The following is a 23,449-nucleotide window of genomic DNA, read 5'->3' on the forward strand; positions in this document are numbered from 1 at the left end:
AGAGAGGTAAAAAGTAATCTAAGTGTGACGTCACCAGAAAGCGGGTAAGTGATTGGTTGGTGAGTATTTCTCTCTTCTGAAGCTTAAACTCTGTGGTTTATTGTTTCTAAGGTGCGATATTCATCATCTAGAATCGGGGCAGAGGGTATTTATGAATAATATTAATAAATTTAATTAATTACATAGAATGGGAGGTCAGGTGATGTGTTGCTGCTGCAATATGTGGGAGCTGGTGAACACCATTGATGCTCAAGGTGATCACATTTGCAGTAAGTGTTGGCTGCTCGAGGAATTTCGGCTCCGTGTTGAAGAGCTGGAGTCCGAGCTACAAACACTGAGGCACATCAGGGAGGGGGAGAGTTACCTGGACTCTGTGTATCAGGAGGTAGTCACACCAATTAGCTTAATTAATTCAGATGTAATCCGTGGCCAGGGTCAGGATGGTGTGACTAGAAGTGAGGCAAGTACGGGGATCCAGGAGGTAGTGTTCGAGGAGCCGTAGCCCTTGCTCTTGTCCAACAGGTTTGAGGCTCTTACTCCCTGTGAGGATGGGAACGGAGACTGCGGGGAGGATGAGCAACCCGGCCAAAGCACCGTGAAGCGGGGGGCCATTCAAGTGGGGGGAGAGAAAAGAAATGTTGTAGTGGTAGGGGATATTATCGTTAGGGGGATAGATAGAGTTCTTTGCAGCTGAGAGCGAGAGTCCCGAAGGCTGTGTTGCCTGCCCGGTGCCAGAGTTAAGGACATCTCCTCTGGGCTGGAGAGAAACCGGGAGTGGGAGGGGGAGGATCCAGTTGTCGTGGTCCATGTTGGTACCAACGATATAGATAGGACAAGGAAGGAGGTTCTGCTGAGGGAGTTTGAGCAGCTAGGGGCCAAATTAAAAAGCAGAACCATAAGTGTAATAATCTCTACCTGAGCCACGTGCAAATTTGGTTAGGGTAAATAAAGTTAGAGAGTTAAATGCGTGGCTCAAAGCCTGGTGTGGGAGAAATTGGTTTTGCTTCCTGGGACACTGGCATCAGTACTGGGACAGGAGAGAGCTGTTCCGTTGGGACGGACTTCACTTGGCCAGTGCTGGGACTAAAGTCCTGGCGAATTGCATAACTAGGGCTGTAGAGAGGGCTTTATACTAATTAGTGGGGGGGAGGTTTTAAGAGAGCAAAAAATAACAATGACAACGGAGAAGGCAATAGAGCAAGGTAGCAGTGGGGGAATTAAAAACCAGAGCGTGTCAGGAAGGGACAGAATGTATAATGATAAAGGTAAAGTAGTAAAAGGGGTAAAAGCAGGAATAAATTGTCAGAAAACATATTTGAAAGTTCTTTATCTGAATGCACGCAGCATTCGTAACAAAATTGACGAGTTGACGGTACAAATAACTACACATGGGTATGATCTGGTGGCCATTACGGAAACATGGCTGCAAAATAATCATTACTGGGAACTAAACATCCAAGGGTATTTGACAATTAGGAAGAACAGACAGGAAGGACAGGGAGGTGGTGTTGCTATATTAATCAAGGATGGAATCACTGCAATAGACAGAAATGATATTGGGTCAAAGGATCAGGATAGTGAAATAGTTTGGGTGGAGATAAGGAATAAGAAGGGGAAAAAGTCACTAGTGGGTGTAGTCTATAGGCCTCCTAACAGTTGCAACTCTGTTAGTCAGAGTATAAATCAGGAAATAGTTGGGGCTTGTAATAAGGGAACAGCTATAATCATGGGGGATTATAAATTTCATATTGACTGGACTAATCAAATTGAGCATGGCAGCCTTGAGGAAGAGTTCATAGAGTGTATTGGGGACGGGTTCCTTGAGCAGTATGTAACTGAACCAACCAGGGTCAGGCAATATTAGATCTGGTCCTGTGTAATGAAACAGGTTTAATAAAAAATGTCCTAGTAAAGGATCCCCTTGGAATGAGTGACCATAATATGGTTGAATTCCAAATTCAGTTTGAGGGTGAGACAGTTGGATCTCAACCAGCATACTGAGTTTAATAAAGGAGACTATGAAGTTATGAGAGTAGAATTGACTAAAGTGGACTGGGAAAACAGATTAAAGTGTAAGTCGGTACAAGAGCAGTGGTCTACATTCAAGTAGATATTTCACATCTTTCAAGATAAATATATTCCACTGAGGAAAAAGGGGATTAAAAGAAAAGACAGCCATCCGTGGCTTAGTAAAGTAATAAAGGGTAGTATCCGACTGAAAACAAGGGCATATAAAGTAGCCAAATCTAGTGGGAGGATAGAAGATTGGGAAGCATTTAAAAGCCAGCAAACAATAAAATGTTCGGTGCTTCTGGCTGTGGTCTGCCATCACTGAGGATGGGGATGTTGATGGAGCCTCCACCCCTCGTTAGTTGTATAATTTTCCACCATCATTCGGGACTGGATGTGCAGGACTGCCGATCTTTGATCTGATGCGTTGGTTCTTTGATCGCTTTGCATGTTGCTTCTGCTGTCTATAGCATGTTACTTCAGCTGTTTACCATGTATGTAGTCCTGTGTTGCAGCTGCACCACGTAGGCACCTCATTTTATGTCCAGCTGATGTTGCACCTGGCATGTGCTTCTACACGCTTCATTGAACCAGTAATGCAGAGGTGGGGGATGTCATTAAAAGGGAAATTAGAGAAGTGTGCAGTAAGGGCATAGCAGTCACCATGGGTGACTTTAATCTACATATAGATTGTGCTAACCAAATTAGTAACAATACTGTGGAGGAGGAATTCCTGGAGTGTTTACGGGACAGTTTCCTGGACCAATATGTCGAGGAAAAAACTACAGATCAGGCCATCTTAGACTGGGCATTATGTAATGAGCAAGGATTAATTAGCAATCTTGTTGTACGAGGCCCCTTGGGTCGGACCAATCATAATATGATCGAATTCTTCATTAAGGTGGAGAATGAAGTAGTTGACTCAGAGAACAGGGTCCTGAATTTAAATAAAGGAAACTATGATGGTCTGAGGCACGAGTTGGGTAGGATTGATTGGGGAATGTCACTCAAAGGGTTGCCGGTGGATAGGCAATGGCAAACATTCAAAGACCGCATGGATAAACTACGGAATTTGTTCATCCCAGTTTGGAATAAAAATAAAACAAAAAAGGTGACTCAACCGTGGCTAACAAGGGAAATTAGGGATAGCATAAGATCCAAGGAGAGGACATATAAATTGGCCAGAAAAAGCAGTAAACCTGAGGATTGGGAGCAGTTTAGCATTCAACAAAGGAGGACAAAGGGATCAATTAAGAAAGGGAAAATAGATTATGAGAGTAAGCTTTTCTAGATACGTGAAGAGAAAAAGATTGGTGAAGTCAAACGTAGGTCCCTTGCAGTCAGAATCAGGGGGATTTATAATGGGGAACAAAGAAATGGCAGGGCAATTAAATACATATTTTGCTTCTGTCTTCACAAAGGAGGACACAAATAACCTCCCAGAAATGAAAGGGAGGAACTGAAAGAAATCAGTATTTGAAGGGAAATGGTGTTAGGGAAATTGATGAGATTGAAGGCCAATAAATCCCCAGGGCCTGATAATCTACATCCAAGAGAACTTATGTAAGTGGCCCTAGAAATATTCTATGTATTGCTGATCATCTTCCAACATTCAATAGAATCTGGAACAGTACCCATGGATTGGAGGGTAGCTAATATTCCCCCACTATTCAAAAAAGGTGGTAGAGAGAAAACGGGGAATTACAGACTGGTAAGCCTCACATCGGTAGTGGGGAAAATGCTAGAGTCCATCATAAAAGATGTAATAGCAGAGCACTTGGAAAACAGTGACAGGATCGGACAAAGTCAACATGGATTTACAAAAGTTAAATCGTGCTTGACTAATCTACTGGAATTTTTTGAGGATGCAACTGGTAAAATTGATAAGGGAGAACCAGTGGATGTGGTGTATTTGGACTTTCAGAAGGCTTTCGATAAGGTCCTGTATAAGAGATTAGCATGTAAAGTTAAGGCACAAGGCAATGGGGCAAGGTATTGATTTGGATAGAGAACCGGTTGGCAGACAGAAAGCAACGAGTTGGAATAAATTGGTCTTTTTCTGAGTGGCAGGCTGTGACTAGTGGGGTACCGCAGGGATCAGTCCTTGGACCTCAGCTATTCACAATATATAGTAATGATCTAGACGTGGGAACTAGATGTAATATCTCCAAATTTGCAGACGACACAAAGCTGGGTGGGCGTGTGCGCTATGAACATGATGCCGAGAAAAAACAGGATGATTTGGACAGGTTGGGTGATTGGGTAGAAGCATGGCAGATGCAATATAACGTGGATAAATGTGAGGTTATCCACTTTGGTGGCAAAAACAGGAAGACAGATTATTATCTGAATGGCAATAGATTGGGAGAAGAGGAAGTGTAACGAGGCCTGGGTGTCCTTGTGCACCAGTCGCTGAAGGTATGCAAGCAGGTGCAGCAGGCTGTTAAGAAGGCAAATGGCATGTTGGCCTTCGTAGCAAGAGGGTTCGAGTACAGGAACAAGGATGTCTTGCTACAGTTGTACAGGGCCTTGGTGAGACCGCACCTTGAGTATTGTGTGCAGTTTTGGTCGCCTTACCTGAGGAAGGACGTTCTTGCCATGGAAGGAGTGTAGCGAAGATTCACCAGGCTGATACCTGGGATGGCAGGAATGACGTATGAGGAGAGATTGTGTCGATTGGGCTTATACTCACTGGAGTTTAGAAGATTGAGAGGGGATCTCATCGAAACCTATAAAATTCTGTCAGGCCTGGACAGACTAGATGCAGGAAAGATGTTTATGATGGCCGGGGAGTCCAGAACCAGGGGTCATAGACTAAGGATAAGGGGTAAGCCATTTAGGACTGAAATGAGGAGGAATTTCTTCTCCCAGAGAGTGGTGAACCTGTGGAATTCTCTGCCACAGGGGGCGGTGGAGGCCAGTTCATTAAATATATTCAAAAAGGAGTTGGATATATTTCTGAAGGCTAAAGGAATTAAGGGATATGGGAAGAAGGCAGGGACAGCGTACTGAATTTGGATGATCAGCCATGATCTCATTGAATGGCGGAGCAGGCTCGAAGGGCCGAATGGCCTACTCCTGCTCCTATCTTCTATGTTTCTATGTTTACATTAAAATAACCTGAGCTCCGAGATCTGGTCGGGTCACATTGACCGAAGTGAGGAATGAGCGGGAGGCGTCATTACACCCGGAGTTGTGTTTGCCAAGTAGATGACACACAGTTTAATTTACCGTGAAGCCGGAATAGCTCAGTTGGGAGAGCGCTAGACTGAAGGTTTAATCTCGGATTTCGGCAGGTTTCAGTTCATTTAAATTCCTTTCCAGTCCGGTTCACGAATTGAACTGAATTTATTTCTCCAGCACTGAGTCATAGAGAGACATCAAGGATGGGAAATGCTTATTTTTGTGTATGTCCTTCTGTGCTTTTCTCTGGATGTTGTCTCTCTCGGTGCCGGCTGAATATTTCATTGGTGCATTTGTCCATCAGCAAACCCAGAAACACAAATAAACAGAAAGATGTGTCTTTCCGCTCAGCCCGGTGGAAAAGGTGCAATGGGTGTTAATCCAAATAATTCCCCCGTGAGATTCTGTGTTGATTTCTTGCTTTATAAAGTTTGTATTTTAATTGTGATGAAAAGTGTAAAATTATCAAAATATTCTAATAGTCCATTTGGGGATCGAACCCACAGCCTGAGTTTTATGCGCACCAGGCTCTCACTATCCACAAATTGCGCATTTGCATTGGTTTGAGCCCAGGCTGGGGGATTATCTTTCATACTCACACTGGTGACCGAGTTACTGCACAAACATTGAACACACCACATCGAGGAAACATTGTTAAATGTTCGTTAATACAACTGGGCAGAGTGTAAATCGAATGTAACAGAAAAAGAGCTCTTTAATCTAACAAACCGCATTCTAAAAATTATTATCGGACCACCGCTGAACAGCCCCTCCCACGAATGCTGTCTCATTATGAATCCAGGCGCTGGGACACAGGGGTTAACTGGAGCACTGGGTACAATGTCGGTAATGTGAGATTATCCACTGGTATACCAGAAAGACATTTCATAACATTGTGGCGACACGCCACCACTGGACATAATCCGCTCACGGCGGCACAGACAGTCTAAGCAGAAGCCCCCAGCCGGGGGCCCTTTCCTCCAGCAACTTGTTTCCCGCAGGGACAGGCTGCCGGGAGCACTTCCTGTCTGGGAAGTATTTAAGTGGATGCGCGGGCTTTTCTAGTTCCTGTTTGTCACGTGGTTGGAATAAAGCAGTTGTGTATTCAATAGCTCTGGTCTCGACTCCCACGTTTGCCGCGGTATCTCAACAACATTTTCTTAATTGTGGGAGCCTATTAGGAACAGGAAGAGGCCATTCAGCCCCTCAGCCCTGTTCCGTCATTCCAATAGATCCTGGATAATTTGTATCTCAACTGCATTGGCCCGCCTTGGTTCCATACCCAGCTTCACCAGTTTGGATTGGTCTCATTTTTAGGTGCGCCTGGTGCCGCTCCTGGCCTGCTCTTCCACACATCTCACTACACCAGGTTTGGTCCCCTGGGTTGATGGTAATGGTCGAGTGAGGGATCTGCTGGGCTAGGAGGCTACAGATTGTGGTTCAATACAATTCTACTGCTGCTGATGGCCCAGAATTGTACAGAGAAAATACACGGGTTTTATGAGATAATTTATTTAATTCATATTTTACCACAACATTTATTCATTTTTTTATATTAATTCAATTTTAATGGGGAATGTTTTGCAAAATGTTTCTGCTCAGTTTCGAATTGGGGACATTTCACGTATAAGGCGAAAGTGACGACAACTACACTTTGGGAATTCGGCTCCGTGAGCTGTAGTAAGAACATCTCAGCAGAGAACCACAGTCTACAAACACAGGCCATAGAGCCAAAGAGTCATAACGGTACAGAAGGAGGCCATTCGGTCCTTCGAGTCCGTGTCGGCTCTCTGTAGAGCAATCCAGTTAGTCCCACTCACCCGCTCCTGTCCCGTAGCCCCTCAACTGCCTATCTAGTCTCCCCTTGAAAACATTCAGAGTCTCCACTGCCACACATTCCGTCAGCAGCGAATTCCAGGTTATCACCACTCGTTGTGAAAAAAGATCTTCCTCGAATTCCCCGTGTATCTCTTGCCAAAATCCTAAATCTGTGTGCCCTAGTCCTTGTACTGTCAACTAGTGGAAACAGCCTTTCACTGTCTAGCCTATCCAAACCCGTCAAATTCTTGCACACCTCCATCAAATCACCCTTCAACCTACTTTGCTCTAACGAAAACAAATCCAGCTTCTCCAACCTGTCCTTGTAGCTAAGATCCCCCATCCCCAGAACCATTCTGGTAAATCTCCTCTGCACCCTCTCAAGGGCCTTCACATCCTTCCTAAAGTGTGGTGACCAGAACTGGACGCAGTACTCCAGTTGTGGTGTAATCAGCGTTTTATAAAGGTTCAGCATAACTTACCTACTTTTTACTCAATGCCTCTATTTATGATGCCCAAGATCCCATATGCTTTGTAAACCACCCTCTCAATATGTCCCGCCATATTCAGGGACCTATGCACATTAACCCCAGGTCCCTCTGTCCCTGCACACTCTTTAATACTGTGCCATTAAGTGTATATTGCCTCTCCATGTCCTTATGACAAAATGCATCACCTCACACTTCTCTGTAATAAATTCCATCTGCCACGTGTCTGCCAATTCTGCAAGCCATTCTATGTCCCGTTGCAGTCGATTGGCATCATACTCACTGTTTGCTACACCCCACATTTTGGTGTCATCGATAAATTTAGAAATCCTTCTCTCTATTCCAATATCCAGGTTATTTATATATATCAAGAAAGGCAGTGGCCCAAGCAATAGCCCTCTGGGAACACCACTGTCTACCATCCTCCAGTCTGAAAAACAGCCATTTACCACAACTCGCTGTTTTCTATCCTGAAGCCAATTCTTCATCCAAGCTGCCACTGACCCACCTGTTCCAGGAGCCTCAATTTTGTTAACCAGCCTTCTATGTGGTATCTTGTCAAACGCCTTATTAAAATCCATGCAGACAACATCCATCGCATTCCCTTCATCAATCCTCTCTGTTACTTCATCAAAAAATTCAATTAGATTAGTCAAACACGATCTGACTTTTACAAATCCGTGTTGGCTCTCCTTAATTAGCTTTAACCACTTCAAGTGCCTGTTAGTTTTTTCCTTGATTATTGTTTCTAAAACTTTACCCACCACTGATGTTAAACTGACCGACCTGTACTTACTAGGATTGTCCTTACACCCTTTCTTAAACAATGGTGTTGTTGAGATACCGCGGCAAACGTGGGAGTTGAGATCAGAGTTTGGTGGAACACAACTGCTTTAATCTACATCATGGCAAAGAGAAACTAGAAAAGCCCGCGCAACTACTTAAATTCTCCCCAGACAGGAAGTGCTCCCGGAAGCCTGTCCCTGCGGGAAACAAGTTGCTGGAGGAAAGGGCCCCCGGCTGGGGGCGTCTGCTTAACTGCCCGTGCCGCCGTGAGCGGATTATGTCCAGTGGTGGCGTGTCGCCACAGAGCTCCCACCAGAATCCACTTAGGAGGAGTGGACGAGTCGTGACAGTGGCCTAATGGTTCAGCCGGAGTGGCTCTGAGTGGTCGCCGGTCTAGTTGGGGGGGCCGGGCGGTTCACCGCCGGCTGTGCTGGCTTACTGGCAGGACGGCCTCTAGTTGGAGGTCGGGCCACGGGGACCTGTTCCCTTGGTTCTGTGTGTGCTGGTTTGAGCCGGTCGATGGAGACTGTGTCGACCCTGTCGCCGAGTCGTAGCTTGAAGACCTTGTCCCCGGTTTGTAGTACCTCGTAAGTTCCATCGTACGGGGGTCGCAGGGGTCCATGGTGCGCGTCGTGTCGCACGAAGGGGAAGCATGCCTGCTGTAAGTTTGGCGGGACGTGAGGTACGAGTTCACCATGTCGGTTGACCAGAAGTGGGGCAAACTGTTGAACGGAAGAGAAAGAGTTGTGCCGCTGCTGTTTGGCTGACCAGGGCGTGGTAGCCTCTGGGAGGAATTCGCCTGGTACGCGCAGCGGTTGTCCGTAGACTAACTCCGCTGCCGAGGACTGGAGGTCTTCCTAGTAGCACCCACGGTAGGCGGTCAGTCCAGGTACTGTCCTGCATGCCAGCACGGAGTGAGGCCTTGAGTGACCTGTGGAAGCGTCCACACAGCCCATTGGCCTGCGGGTGGTACGCCGTGGTTCGGTGGAGCGTCACCCCGAGGTTGCGTGCTGTGGCCGTCCAGAGTTCGGAGATGAGCTGGGCGCCTCTGTCGAAGGTTATGTCGGCTGGTATGCCGAACCTTGTGACCCAGGTGTTAACGAACGCCCTGGTGATGTCGGCTGTGGTGGTGGAGGTCAGCGGCACTGCCTCAGGCCAGCATGTGTAGCGGTCGACCATCATGAGAAGATAAGTTTGGCCTTGCTATGGCGGCAGAGGACCGACGATGTCAACGTGTACGTCGTCGAAGCGGCGGCTGGGTACCTCAAAGTCTCCCAGGGGTGCTTTTGTGTGCAGCTGTACCTTAGCCCGTTGGCAGGTGAGGCAGGAGGTGGCCCAAGTCCGAACATCTTTGCTGAGGCCGCGCCAGATGAAGCGCTGGGAGAGGAGTTTGATGGATGCGCGGGAACCCGGATGGGAGAGCCCGTGTAGCGCGTCGAAGATGCGGTGGCGCCAGGTTGCAGGCACGACCGGCCTGGGTTGGCCGAGTGAGACATCGCAAGTGACTGCCGTGGCTTCGGGCCAGTGCGCGACCTTGGCTAGTCATAGCCCTGGCAGGCTGGTAGCCACCGAGAGTAGATCTGGGTCCGTGAGCTGGGCCACTGCTAGTTGCGCGTAGTCGACCGCGAGGTGATTCGCGCAGATGGCGTGATGGGAAAGGCAGTCGGCGACAACGTTGTCTCTACCGGAGACGTGCTGGATGTCCGTAGTAAACTCGACACGGCCGCGAGCTGGCGTTTCTGCCTAGCGGACCAGGGTTCGGTGTGCTTGGCCATCGCGTATGTGAGCGGCTTGTGGTCCACGTACGCGGTGAAGGGGCGGCCCTCCAGGAGGAACCTGAAATGGCGGACTGACAGGTGGAGCGCGAGGAGCTCGCGGTCGAAAGTAGAGAATTTGACCTCCGGGGGGCGCAGTTGGCGGCTGTAGAAGGCAAGTGGCTGCCACGCACCTTTGACCCACTGCTCAAACACTGCTCCGACCACGTGGTCGGAGGCGTCGGTGGTGAGCGCGACCTGGGCATCGGCCCGTGGGTGCGCGAGCAGGGTGGCATCGGCGAGCGTGTTTTTGGTGGCGTCGAAGGCAGCTGTTGTGTCAGTGGTCCAGGCTACGGCCATCTTGCCGGATTTACCTTGGAGGGAGTCGTATAGGGGCTTCATGAGGGCTGCAGCTCTGGGAATGAACCTGTTGTAGAAGTTCACCATCCCGAGGAACTCCTGGAGGCCCTTGATGGTTTTGGGGTGGGGGAATTGCTGGGCGGCCTGCACCTTGTTGGGCAGGGGGACGGCCCCAGCAGGGGTGATGTGGTGGCCGAGAAAATCGATCTCGGCTAGGCCGAATTGGCACTTCACCGGGCTGAGGATGAGCCCGTGTTGGGCTAGGCACCCGAACAGGGTGCGAAGGTGTTTGAGGTGTTCCTGTTGGGAGGAGCTGGCCACGAGAATGTCGGCTAGATAGACGAATAGGAAGTTCAGGTCCCGGAGGACTGAGTCCATAAGGCGCTGGAAAGCCTGGGCTGCATTCTTGAGGCCGAATGGCATTCTCAGGAACTCGAACAGGCCGAATGGTGTGATGACGGCCGTTTTGGGGGTGTCCGCGGAGTGCACGGGGACTTGGTGGTAACCGCACACCAGATCGACCTTGGAAAAGACGGTTCGTCCGGCCAGTCGGGCTGAGAAGTCCTGGATGTGCAGCACCAGGTATCGATCGGGGGTGGTGGCGTCATTGAGGCGGCGGTAGTCCCTGCAGGGGCGCCAGCCTCCGCCGTGCTTGGGGGCGGTGTGGAGGGGCGAGGCCCAAGGACTGCTGGAGTGGCGGACGATGCCGAGTTACTCCATGGTGGTGAACTCGGCCTGCACGATTTCCAGCTTGGCCAGGTTGAGTCTGCGGGCGTGGGCAGAGACCGGGGGGCCGGTGGTGGGGATATAGTGCTCCACACCGTGTTTGGCGGCTTTGGCCGAAAAGGTCGGGTTGGTGAGGGCGGTAAACTCGGCTAGAAGTGCCGAGTAGTCGTCCGTGGCTCTGGTGAGGCAGTAGGTCGTCAGGCCGGCCGAACGGGCTGGGGTGAATGCGCCAGGGATGGGGACCATAATGTTGATGTCGACGAGGCGGTGCCTCGGAATGTCGACAAGGAGGCCGTGGGCGCGTAGGAAGTCGGCGCCGAGGAGTGGGCAGAGGACCTTGGCTGTGAGGAACTCCCAGCGGTAGCGGCGGCCTGCGAGGTCGAGCGTGACCATGCGGGTGCCGTATGTGCTGATGTCAGAGCAATTGGCTGTGGCCAGCGTGATGCCCCATGTGCCACGTTGGATTTCGTGGGTGGAGGCGGAGGTGATGCTGTGCTGGGCTCCTGTTTCGCATAGAAATCAGCGGTTGGTGCTGTCGTCGGTGACGTACAGTAGGGGCCCCTTTTGCCCCGTGGCCATTGTGGGGGCCGGTGCGGCGGGGGGTTTGAAAGTGCACGGTGGCGTGCAGCTTTGGGCCCTAGTGCCAAAACGGGTGTGGTAGTAGCAGTGACCCGGAGTGGAAGGGCGGTCGGGCCTAGTGGGCCGGGGAGATCGCGTGGTCATTGCCGTGAGGTCGGGCGTGATGTCGCGGGCGGTCTGCGCAGAGAGCAGCCGGTCGGCCTTTTCGGCTATCTCATTCAGGTCCGTGGAGCCAGACTCCACAATGAGCGGGCGGATGCTGGCGGGGAGCTGCCGAATTAAAAGCGTGAGAAAGAGGGGTTTTTGTCGTCCGAGAGGGACAGCATGTGGGAAAGCAGGTCCGATGGTGAAGCATCACCAAGGCCTGGGAGGTTGAGGAGTTGGCAGTTGCACTGGTAAGAGGGCGCCTGAAATTTTTTAAGAAGCGCGGCCTTCAGATGTTCGTACTTGCCTTCCACTGGTGGATCCTGCAGCGCTGCCCAAACCTTGGGGACTGTGGCATAGGTGAGAGAGGCGATGAGGTAGTCGTACTTCGTGGCGTCGACTGTAATGCTTCTCAGCCGGAATCTGGACTCGGCTTGAATGAACCAGGCCTCGGCCAGGTTCTCCCAAAAGTCCGGTAGTTTAACCGTTACTGCGTTTGTATCTGCCATGCTAGCTTAGGATTCGTCCTGAGCGTCGGGGTCACCAGTGTTGAGATACCGCGGCAAACGTGGGAGTCGGGACCAGAGTTTGGTGAAACACAACTGCTTTAATCTACATCATGGCAAAGAGAAACTGGAAAAGCCCTCGCAACTACTTAAATACTCCCCAGACAGGAAGTGCTCCCGGCAGCCTGTCCCTGCGGGAAACAAGTTGCTGGAGGAAAGGGCCCCCGGCTGGGGGCATCTGCTTAACTGTCCATGCCGCCATGAGCGGATTATGTCCAGTGGTGGCGTGTTGCCACAGTGTCACATTTGCTAATTTCCAACCCCACATTTAGGGAAGATTGTAAAATTATGGCAAGCCATTCTGCTATCTCCTCTGCCAATTTCCTTAGCAAACTGGGATGCAAGCCATCTCGACCAGGCGACTTGTCCTCTCTAAGCATACCCAGTCTTTCTAGTACATCCTGTCTATCATTTTTCACCTCTTCCATTGCTTCTACATTTTCCACATCTACCGAAATTTTTTCAGGATTCCCCTCCTTAGTAAACACCAAAACCAAGTACTCATTGTGCATTCTAGCCTTTCCCTGCGTCTCTAAGCAAATATCACCTTATTTGTCTCTAATAGTTGGCACCCCTCCCCCCCGCTTGCTGTTGTTTACATGCCTTTAGAAGAATTTTGGGTTCCCCATTATGTTAACCGCCATTCTACACTCCTATTCTCACTTTTCCAATCTTATTTTCATCTTCACATCCCCTCTCAACTTATTGTATTTGGACTGGTTCTCTCTTGAAGAATTCATCTGATATACATCATACAGCATCTTTTTTTGTTTCTCCGATTCTCTATCTTCCTCGTCATCCAAGAAGACATTGCTTTGGTTTACTCACCCTTCCCTTTTTTGGAGTGTAACTAGCCTGTGCTTGGAGCGTCTCCTCCTTATAGATCACCCATTGTTCAGTTACTGTGTTTCCTATCAGTCTATGTTTCCATTTTATTTGGCTAGATCCTTTCACATCCCTTTGATTTAGCCCTATTCCAGTTTAGAAGTTCCACTCTAGATTGCTCCTTGATCCTCTCCATTGCTAATCTAAATCTTGTGACACAATTATCACTCGTACCCAAGTGTTCTCCCACAGACACTTGGTCTACATGGCCCTCCTCATTCCTCAGCACCAGATCCATAAATGCCTCCTTCCTAGTTGGTCCAAGAACATATTGGTCAAGGAAATTCTGCTGAACTAATTTCTGAACACCCCCCACTACTTTTCCTTTATCGCAGCATTTTTCCAATCGATATTTGGGTAATTAAAGTCGCCCAATATCACCACTCTATAGCTCTTACTTTTCTCTGCTATTTCCCTGCAGATTTGCTCCTCTACCCCCCTCTCATTATTTGACGGCCTTTAGAACACCTCCAATAGTGAAATCATACCCTTTTTGCTCTTCAACTCTAACCAAATGGATCCTGTCCTTGTTCATTCCAGAACACCCTCTCTTTCCAAAACGACATTGTCTTCCTTAATCAGCACAGCCACCCCACCTACGTTTTTTCGCTCCCAATCTTTTCTGAACACATTGTGCCCTTGAATATTAAGTGCCCAGTCCTCACCGTTTTTAAGCCACGTCTCCGTTATTGCCACAACATCATATTGCCACACGGCTAGTTGTGCTTGTAGCTCAACAACCTTATTCACCGCCCTTTGTGCGTTTATGTATATGCATTCTAAACCCATTTTTTAAATTTTTCTACGTCTTTTTAGCCTGCTCCTATCTAATATGGTGCAGTTACCCCCTCTATTACTATCTTCTCTAGTACTATCCAACACACTCACTCTTTTATGCGCCTTACTGCTCTTCTCTACTCCTATATGCTGGTGGCCAACCCCTGCCAAGCTACTTTAAACCCTCGACAACAGCACTAATGTAGCTCCCCGTGAGGATATTGGTCTCAGCTCTGTTGAGGTTTAATCCATCCGGCATGTATAGGTCCCAACTTCCAGAGAAACATTCCCAGTTTCTCAGGAATCGAAAGTCCTCCCTCCTGCACCATCTCTCCAGCCACGCATTCCTCTATTCTATCCCACTATTCCTGTACTCACTCGCACATGGCACCAGGAGTAATCCGGAGAATACTAGCTTTGAGGTCCTGATTTGAAATCTCTCTCCTAGATCCCTAAATTCTGCCTGCGGGACCTCATTCCTCTTTCGATCTCCGGGTTTTCACCCATCCCCCTCAGAGTGTCCTGCAGCCGCTCAGTGACATCCTTGAACCTGGCACCAGGGAGACAAAATACCATCGTGGAGTCACATCTAACGCCGCAGAAACGCCTGTCTTCTCCCCTAACTATCGAATCACCTACCACTATTGCTCTTCCACTCTTTTTCCTCCCCCCCTCCTGTGCTGCTGAGCCACCCATGGTGCCCTGGGCTTGAATCTGGCTGCATTCCCCAGAGGAACCATCACCCTCACCAGTACTCAGAACAGAATACTGGTTGGAGAGCACAATGCACTCCGCGGACTCCTGCACTACCTGCCTGGTCTTCCACTTCTGTCTGGCGGTCACCCATTCCCTCTCTGCCTGCATACAATTAAGCTGCGGGGTGACCACCTCTAAAACGTGCTATCCACATAACTCTCAGCCTGACGGTGCACCGCAGTTAATCCAGCCGCCGCTCAAGGCCCGAAAATCGTACTCTCTGGTGTTTGAACTGCCTCTACTATTGTCCCTATAATGTGTTATATGCTGTGTATGGGAAGCTGCAACACAGAACTACATGCATGCTGAAAGGTGGATGAGGCATGCTATTGAGAGAGATCCCATAATCACACAAACAGATTAAATCTTTGCAGCCCTGTCACATCCAGTTGTGAATGGTGGTGTACCATTAAACAACTAACGGGAGGAGAAGGCTCCGTGAATATCCCCATCCACAATGATGGTGGAGCCCAGCACTTGAGTGCAGAAGACAAGGCTGACGTGTTTGCAACCATCTTAAGCTAGAAGTGCCGAGTGGATGATCCTTATTGGCCTCCTCCTGAGGTCCTCACCATCACAGAAGCCAGTCTTCAGCCAATTCGATTCAACACTTGCTATGATCTTCTGAGTGCTGGGTCCTATGTCAGTGAGGTGGATTAAGGGGATGTTGCTGTCTAGCTTTCCCCTGGGGAGGTGGCTTGTGTTATCCTGTTCTTGGATGGCTGAATGGAAAGTTAGGTTGCAAGAGAGGCATTCCACGTTCTCGTCACTTGTTAGTTTGCAGGTTTATAACCACGTTTGGCTACTTTAAATGTGATATTTTTTCAACCACTCTGATTCAAAATAGACAGGTTTATATGTGAAATAAATTTAAATATAATTCAAATATACTGTAAATAAGAGTATTAAATAATGACCGGAATGATTGAATCTTAATATCCCTATTAAGTCAATACCTGTGTCTATCTAATAGGTACTGATAATTTTGCACCAAGCTTTGGTTAGGATACAGCTAGAGTACTTCATGCAGTGTTGGACATCGCATTATACAAAGGATATTAATGCTATACAGAGCGAACAGCACAGCACAGCACAGGAAGGTGCCAGAGATGGGAGAGAATAGCTATGTAAGTATATTTGAGATACTTGGATTCTTTCCATGGGAGCAGACAAGGTTAATAGGAAATTTAAAAGAGATCTTTACGTTTATACGTTCTTTTGATATAGTGAACAATCAAAGACTATTCCCTCTGTGCATGGAGTGTGGTCAGTGACGATGGATCACCAATTCAGAATTGTCACCAGGAGAGTGAGGAGAGGATTGTTGGAGCATGGAATAATTTGCTACAGGGAGTGGTAAATGAAGAGATCATTGCATCCTTAAAAGCGAATTTGGATAAATATACGAAACAAATGAAAATAGTGGCCTGTGGGGAGAGGGAGTGATATTAATGATGGAGTGCTGTGGAACAGGCTCAATGAGCAGATTGACCTCTTCATGAGCTGTAACATTGTTTGGTTGGAGTTTTGGCCAAAACCATGTATTCACATATTATCTCTGATTTCTAAAAGTTTTTAAAATTATTTATTCAAAGGCCCAAACTCTTGGCACCAGCAATTCATCAGATAAGGTGATCCTTTCACTCAGTCATCCATGCTTTATGCATTTGCTTTACGGAAGTTCCCATATTGAAAGTTAGCTTTGAAGGTTTGCCATGGTTTCTTGCAATGCAGTGAAGAGGAAAGGCATCACAGAAAATCTCGAGATTCACCAGTTTAATATACAAATTAAAATGGCTATCGATGTATAGTTTCTTGGTGCAAAGTTGGCCTCCACTAGTGGCCACAGATTATTTATCTTCTGTAATTTAAAATAAAAATATCTTTACAATTTTATTGCATCTGCACCACTACAGGTTTGAATGTTTTCAATTATACAGACCTTCTATTATTTGTTGGTTCTTGGGTTGTGGGTGACGCTGACAAGGTTCAATTTATTGCCACTCCCTTGTTGCTTGGAGGGCTTTAAGATTCGATGCTAATGGGGGCTGAAACACAAATGAAAGGAAGTGAAGCCAGGCCCCATTTGCGGTACTGCATTTAATTTTGGGCATCGAACCTCAGGAAATATATATTATGGTTCTGGAGGAGGAACAGCCCAGATTCACCACAATGATTATATGGGCTTATAGGGTCAAGTTATGATGACAGGTTGCATAAACCCTATGCAGTTGCTTTATGGAGGTTCTCATGTTAAAGAAGCCACGATGATAGTTGTCCAAGACTTCTAGAAAAACTGAAACTAGAAAAGGCACAGCAGAAGATTACGAGAGATACGTGGTGTAAGATGGAAATCAAATCGCTCATCCGTGTATGTTAGTGGTCGCTGGTGTTTGAACTGCCTCTACTATTGTCATTTTAAGGTGCTGTATTTTGTAATAATTAAATAAAAAATCTTGTCTACTTATATTTCAGCTGCACCACGTCATACTCACTTTTTGAAAGATTAATTCAGTTTTTTCAATGATTGCTCCTTGGTCTGTCGGCAGCTCTGGCAAGGCATCATTTGTGCCAATTCCAAGGTGTCCTGAGAAGAATTAAACATCAAATCTCAAGGGAGCTCTAATATGAATTGGAGGAATTAATGTTTCAGTTATACAGAGCCTTGGTCAGACCCCGTATGGAGCACTGTGTTAAATGGAAAAGTAAACCGAGGGCACGTCATAAAGGCTGCCGATTCACCATCGCCCGTTTTACTGTCCCTGCCCAGGCCAATTTCATCCTTACATTTTTATACAAAAACTTTTTTTGGGCTATAGCTTCAACTAATTATATTGTTAATGACGCTGATTTATCAACTTATAGCCTGTGAAACGCAATGTAGAATTCTCACAGGAAGCAGGACTTGAAGAAATTGTGGTTATTCAGACTTTTTAAAAATGGGAGGAAAAAGAGTTGGAGAGCAATAGTGGTAGGGGATTCTATCGTAAGGGGAACAGATAGGCGTTTCTGTGGCCATAGACGTGACTCCAGGATGGTTTGTTGCCCCCCTGGTGCCAGCGTCAAGGATGTCACTGAACAGCTGCAGGGCATTCTGAAGCGGGAGGGTGAACAGTCAGAGGTCGTGGTTCACATTGGGACCAATGACATGGGTAGGATGAGGGAGGAGGTCCTGCAGCAAGAATTTAGGGAGCTAGGTAGCAGATTAAAGAGCAGGCACTCAAAGGTTGTAATCTCTGGATTACTCCCGGTGCCACGTGCTAGTGAGTATAGGAAAAGGATGATGGAGCAGATGAATGCGTGGCTAAAGAGTTGGTGCAGCAGGGAGGGCTTTAGTTTCCTGGATCACTGGGCCTGCTTCTGGGGTAGGTGGGACTTGTACAAGTCGGACGGGTTGCACCTGAACCAGAGTGGTGCAAATATCCTTGCGGGGAGGTTTGCTAGCACTGTTCGGGGGGGTTTAAACTAAAATGGCAGGGGGTTGGGAACCTGAGCAGGGAGACAGAGGAAAGGGAAACAGGGATAAAAGCAAAAGATAGGAAGGAGAAAAACCAAAGTGGCAGTCAGAGAAATCAACGGTTTAAATCAAACATGGCCACAGTAAATAATAATTCTAATAGGTCTAAGAGCGTTAAAAAAATAAGCCTGAATGCTTTGTGTCTTAATGCGAGGAGCATTTGTAATAAGGTGGACGAATTGACAGCACAAATAGAGGTAAGCGAATATGATTTGGTTGGGATTACGGAAACGTGGCACAAGGACGGCCAAGACTGGGAACTCAACATCCAGGGGTATTCGATATTCAGGAAAGATAGGCAAAAAGGAAAGGGAGGTGGGGTAGCATTACTGGTTAAAGAAGGGATTAATACAATTGTAATGAAGGATATTAGCTCTGATGATGTGGAATCTGTATGGGTAGAATTGAGAAATACTAAGGGGAAATAAACAGTAGTGGGAGTGGTATATCGACCTCCCAACAGTAAGGCGGAGGTTGGGTATGGCATGAAAAGGGAAATTAAAGAAGCGTGCAATAAGGGCACAGCAGTCATCATGGGTGACTTTAATCTACATATACATTGGGCCAACCAAATTAGTAACAATACTGTGGAGGAGGAATTCCTGGAGTGTGTACGGGATGGTTTCCTGGACCAATATGTCGAGGAACCAACCAGAGATCAGGCCATCTTAGCCCGGGTATTATGTAACGGGAAAGGATTAATTAGCAATCTTGTTGTACGAAGCCCCTTGGGTCGGAGCGACCATTATATAATCGAATTCTTCATTAAGATGGAGAATGAAGTAGTTGCCTCAGAGACTAGGGTCCTCAATTTAAATAAAGGAAACTACGATGGTCTGAGGAGCGAGTTGGGTAGGATTGATTGGGGAATGGCTCTCAAAGGGTTGACGGTGGATAGGCAATGGCAAACATTCAAAGACCGAATGGATGAGCTACAGAATTGGTTCATCCCAGTTTGGCATAAAAATAAGACATAAAATGTGACTTAACCGTGGCTAACAAGGGAAATTAGGGATAGCATAAGATCCAAGGAGACGACATATAAATTGGCCAGAAAAAGCAATAATCCTGAGGATTGGGAGCAGTTTAGGATTCAACAAAAGAGGACAAAGGGATTAATTAATAAAGGGAAAATAGAATATGAGAGTAAGCTATCAGGGACCATAAAAACTGACTGTAAAAGCTTTTATAGATATGTGAAGAGAAAAAGATTGGTGAAGTCAAGCATAGGTCCCTTGCAGTCAGAATCAGGGGAATTTATTATGGGAAACAAAGAAATGGCAGACCAACTAAATTCATACTTTGGTTCTGTCTTCACAAAGGAGGACACAAATAACCTCCCAGGGATGCTGGGGAACATAGGGCCTGATGAAAGGGTGGAACTGAAAGAAATCAGTATTTGTAGGGAAATGATGTTAGGAAAATTGATGGGACTGAAGTCTGATAAATCCCCAGGGCCTGATAATCTACATCCCAGGGTACTTAAGGAAGTGGCCCTAGAAATAGTAGATGCATTGCTGGTCATCTTCCAGAACTCGATAGACTCTGGAACAGTACCCATGGATTGGAGGGTAGCTCATGTTACCCCACTATTCAAAAAAGGTCGTAGAGAAAAAGTGGGGAATTATAGACCGGTAAGCCTAACATCGGTAGTGGGGAAAATGCTAGAATCTATGATAAAAGATGTAATAGCAGAGCACTTGGTAAGCAGAGACAGGATCGGACAAAGTCAACATGGATTTACAAAAGGTAAATCATGCTTGACTAATCTACTGGAATTTTTTGAGGATGCAACTGGTAAAATAGGTAAGGGAGAACCAGTGGATGTGGTGTATTTAGACTTTCAGAAGGCTTTCGATAAGGTCCCACATAAGAGCTTAGCGTGCAAAATTAAGGCACATGGGATTGGGGGCAAAGTATTGACTTGGATAGAGAACTGGTTGGCGGACAGTAAGCAAAGAGTTGGAATTAACGGGTCATTTTCCGAGTGGCAGGCAGTGACTAGTGGGGTACCGCAAGGATCAGTCCTAGGACCCCAGTTGTTCACTATATATATTAATGACCTGGACGAGGGAATTGGATGTAATATCTCCAAATTTGTAGACGACACAAAGCTGGATGGGAGAGTAAGCTGTGAGGAGGATGTCGTGAAACTCCAGTACGATTTGGACAGATTGGGTAATTGGGCAGAAACATGGCAAATGCACTATAATGTGGATAAATGTGAGGTTATCCACTTTGGTGGCAAAAACAGGAAGGCAGATTATTATTTCAATGGCAATAGATTAGGAGAAGGGGAAGTGCAAAGAGACCTGGGTGTTCTTGTGCACCAGTCCCTTAAGGTAAGCATGCAGGTGCAGCAGGCGGTTAAGAAGGCAAGTGGTAAGAGGTTTCGAGTACAGGAACAAGGATGTCTTGCTACAGTTGTACAGGGCCTTAGTGAGACCGCACCTTGAGTAATGTGTGCAGTTTTGGTCGCCTTACCTGAAGAAGGACGTACTTGCCATGGAGGGAGTGCAGCGAAGATTCACCAGGCAGATACCTGGGATGGCAGGAATGATGTATGAGGAGAGGTTGTGTCGATTGGGTTTATGCTCACTGGAGTTTAGACGATTGAGAGGGGATCTCATCGAAACCTATAAAATTATTTCTGGCCTGGACAGACTAGATGCAGGAAGGATGTTTATGATGGCAGGGGAGCCCAGAACCAGGGGTCATAGTCTAAGGATAAGGGGTAAGCCATTTAGGACTGAAATGAGGAGGAATTTCTTCACCCAGGGAGTGGTGAACCTGTGGAATTCTCTGCCACAGACGGCGGTGGAGGCCAGTTCATTAAATATATTCAAAAAAGAGTTGGATATATTTCTTAAGGCTAAAGGGATCAAGGGATATGGGGAGAAGGCAGGGACAGGGTACTGAATTTGGATGATCAGCCATGATCTCATTGAATGGCGGAGCAGGATCGAAGGGCCGAATGGCCTACTCCTGCTCCTATCTTCTATGTTTCTATGTTTCTATGTTTTCGAGTGAAAAACGAAGGTTAGGGCTCTCACATGGGGAAAAGATAAACATGAAATAAATATGAACAAACTTTTAAAAAATGTAATTTAAAAAAAAATGTCTTTAAAACGTCATTTTATCAAATGGAGAAATATGACACACCACAAAATTAAAAAAATATTTATTCAGGGCGATAACGCTTGTATAACAGTCAATATTAAGAGTAACAGGATAACTAAAGAAAGGGTAGGGCCTATTAGAGATCATGGGTTTAATCTGTGTGTAGAGGCAGGAGACGCCGGTAGGGTTCTAAATGAATACTTTGCGTCTGTTTACACAAAGGAGAGGGCCGAAGCAGACATTGCTATCAGGGGGGAGAAGTGTGAAATACTTCATGCAATCAAAATACTGAGAGAGGAAGTATTAAGGGGATTTGCAGCTCTAAAAGTGGACAAATGTATCCCAGGCTATTAAGCGAAGCAAAGAGGAAATAGCAGAGGCACTGACAATCATTTTTCAATCCTCTCCGGCTTCAGATGTGGTGCCAGAGGACTGGAGGACTGCTAATGTGGTACCCTTGTTTAAAAAGGGAGAAAATGGTAGACCGAGTAATTAAAGGCCAGTCAGCCTAACATCGGTGGTCGGAAAATTATTGGAAATAATTCTGAAGGACTGAATAAATCTTCATTTAGAAACACACGGATCAATTAAGGCTAGTCAGCACGGCATTGTTAAGGGAAGTTCGTGTCTGACAAAATTGATTGAATTTTTTGAGGAGGTAACAAGGAGGGCGGATGAGGGTAGGGTGGTTGATGTAATTTATATGGACTTTAGCAAGGCTTTTGATAAGGTTCCACATGTCAGACTGGTCACAAAGTTAAAAGCCCGTGGGATCCAGGGCAATGTGTCAAGTTGGATTCAAAACTGGCTCGGAGACAGGAAGCAGAGGGTTATGGTTGATGAGTGTTTTTGTGAGTGGAAGGCTATTTCCAGTGGGGTTCCACAGGGCTCAGTCCTAGGTCCCTTGCATTCTGTGGTATATATATGCGATCTAGACATGAATATATGCGGTATCAGTAAGTAGCTTGCAGATGATACTAAAATCAGCTGTGTGGTTGACCCTGAGGAAAGAAGTTGTTGACTGCAGGAAGATATCAATAAATTGGTCAGGTGGGCAGAACAGTGGCAAGTGGAATTCAATCCGGAGAAGTGTGAGGTAATGCATTTGGGAGGGCTAACACGGAAAGGGAATACACATTAAATGGTAGGACAGTGAGTAATGTAGAGGAACGAAGGGACCTTGGAGTGCATGTCCACAGATCCCTGAAGGTAGCAGGCCATGTAGATAAGGTGGTTAAGAAGGCATACGGAATTCTTGCCTTTATTAGCCGTGGCATAGAATACAAGAGCAGGAGGTTTAGACTTCTACTATATAAGATACTAGTTCGGCCTTAACTAGAGTACTGTGTGCAGTTCCTGTCACCACATTACGGGACAGATGTGATTGCACTAGAGAGGATACAGAGGAGATTTACAATGATGTTGCTGGGAGTAGAGAATCTTAGCTATGACGAAAGATTGGATAGGCTGGGTCTGTTTTCCTTGGAACGAAGGAGGTGGAGTGGAGACATTGCGGTGTAAAAAATTATGAGGGGCAGAGATAAAATGGATAGAAAGGACCTAGTTCCCTGAGCAGAGGGGTCAAAAACCAGGGCGGCACAGTTTTAACGTAATTGGTGGAAGGTTCAGAGGGGATTTGAAGGGAAATTTCTTCACCCAAAGGGTTGTGGGGGTCTGCAAGTCGCTGCCTGAAAGGATGGTGGAACCAGGAACCCTAAACATATTAAAAAGTACGTGGATGTGCACTTTAGATGCTCTAACCTGCAGGGCTACGGACCAAGAGCTGGGAAGTGGAATTAGGCAGTTTGTTGGCCAGCTCGGACACGATGGGCCGAAATGGTCTCCTTCCATGCTGTAACTTTATATGATTCTATGAATTCGGTGTTGAAACCCCATTTATACCGAATCCAACAAGGTCTAAAATTTAATGGGGTATTTAACAGCGATATTGCCAGGAAAAGCCCAGGTTTGGTCAGTTTC

This window comes from Somniosus microcephalus, unplaced genomic scaffold, assembly GCF_052327205.1.
Source record: "Somniosus microcephalus isolate GS21.2 unplaced genomic scaffold, FLI_Smic_1.0 unresolved_chr4, whole genome shotgun sequence".
NCBI lineage: Eukaryota > Metazoa > Chordata > Chondrichthyes > Squaliformes > Somniosidae > Somniosus > Somniosus microcephalus.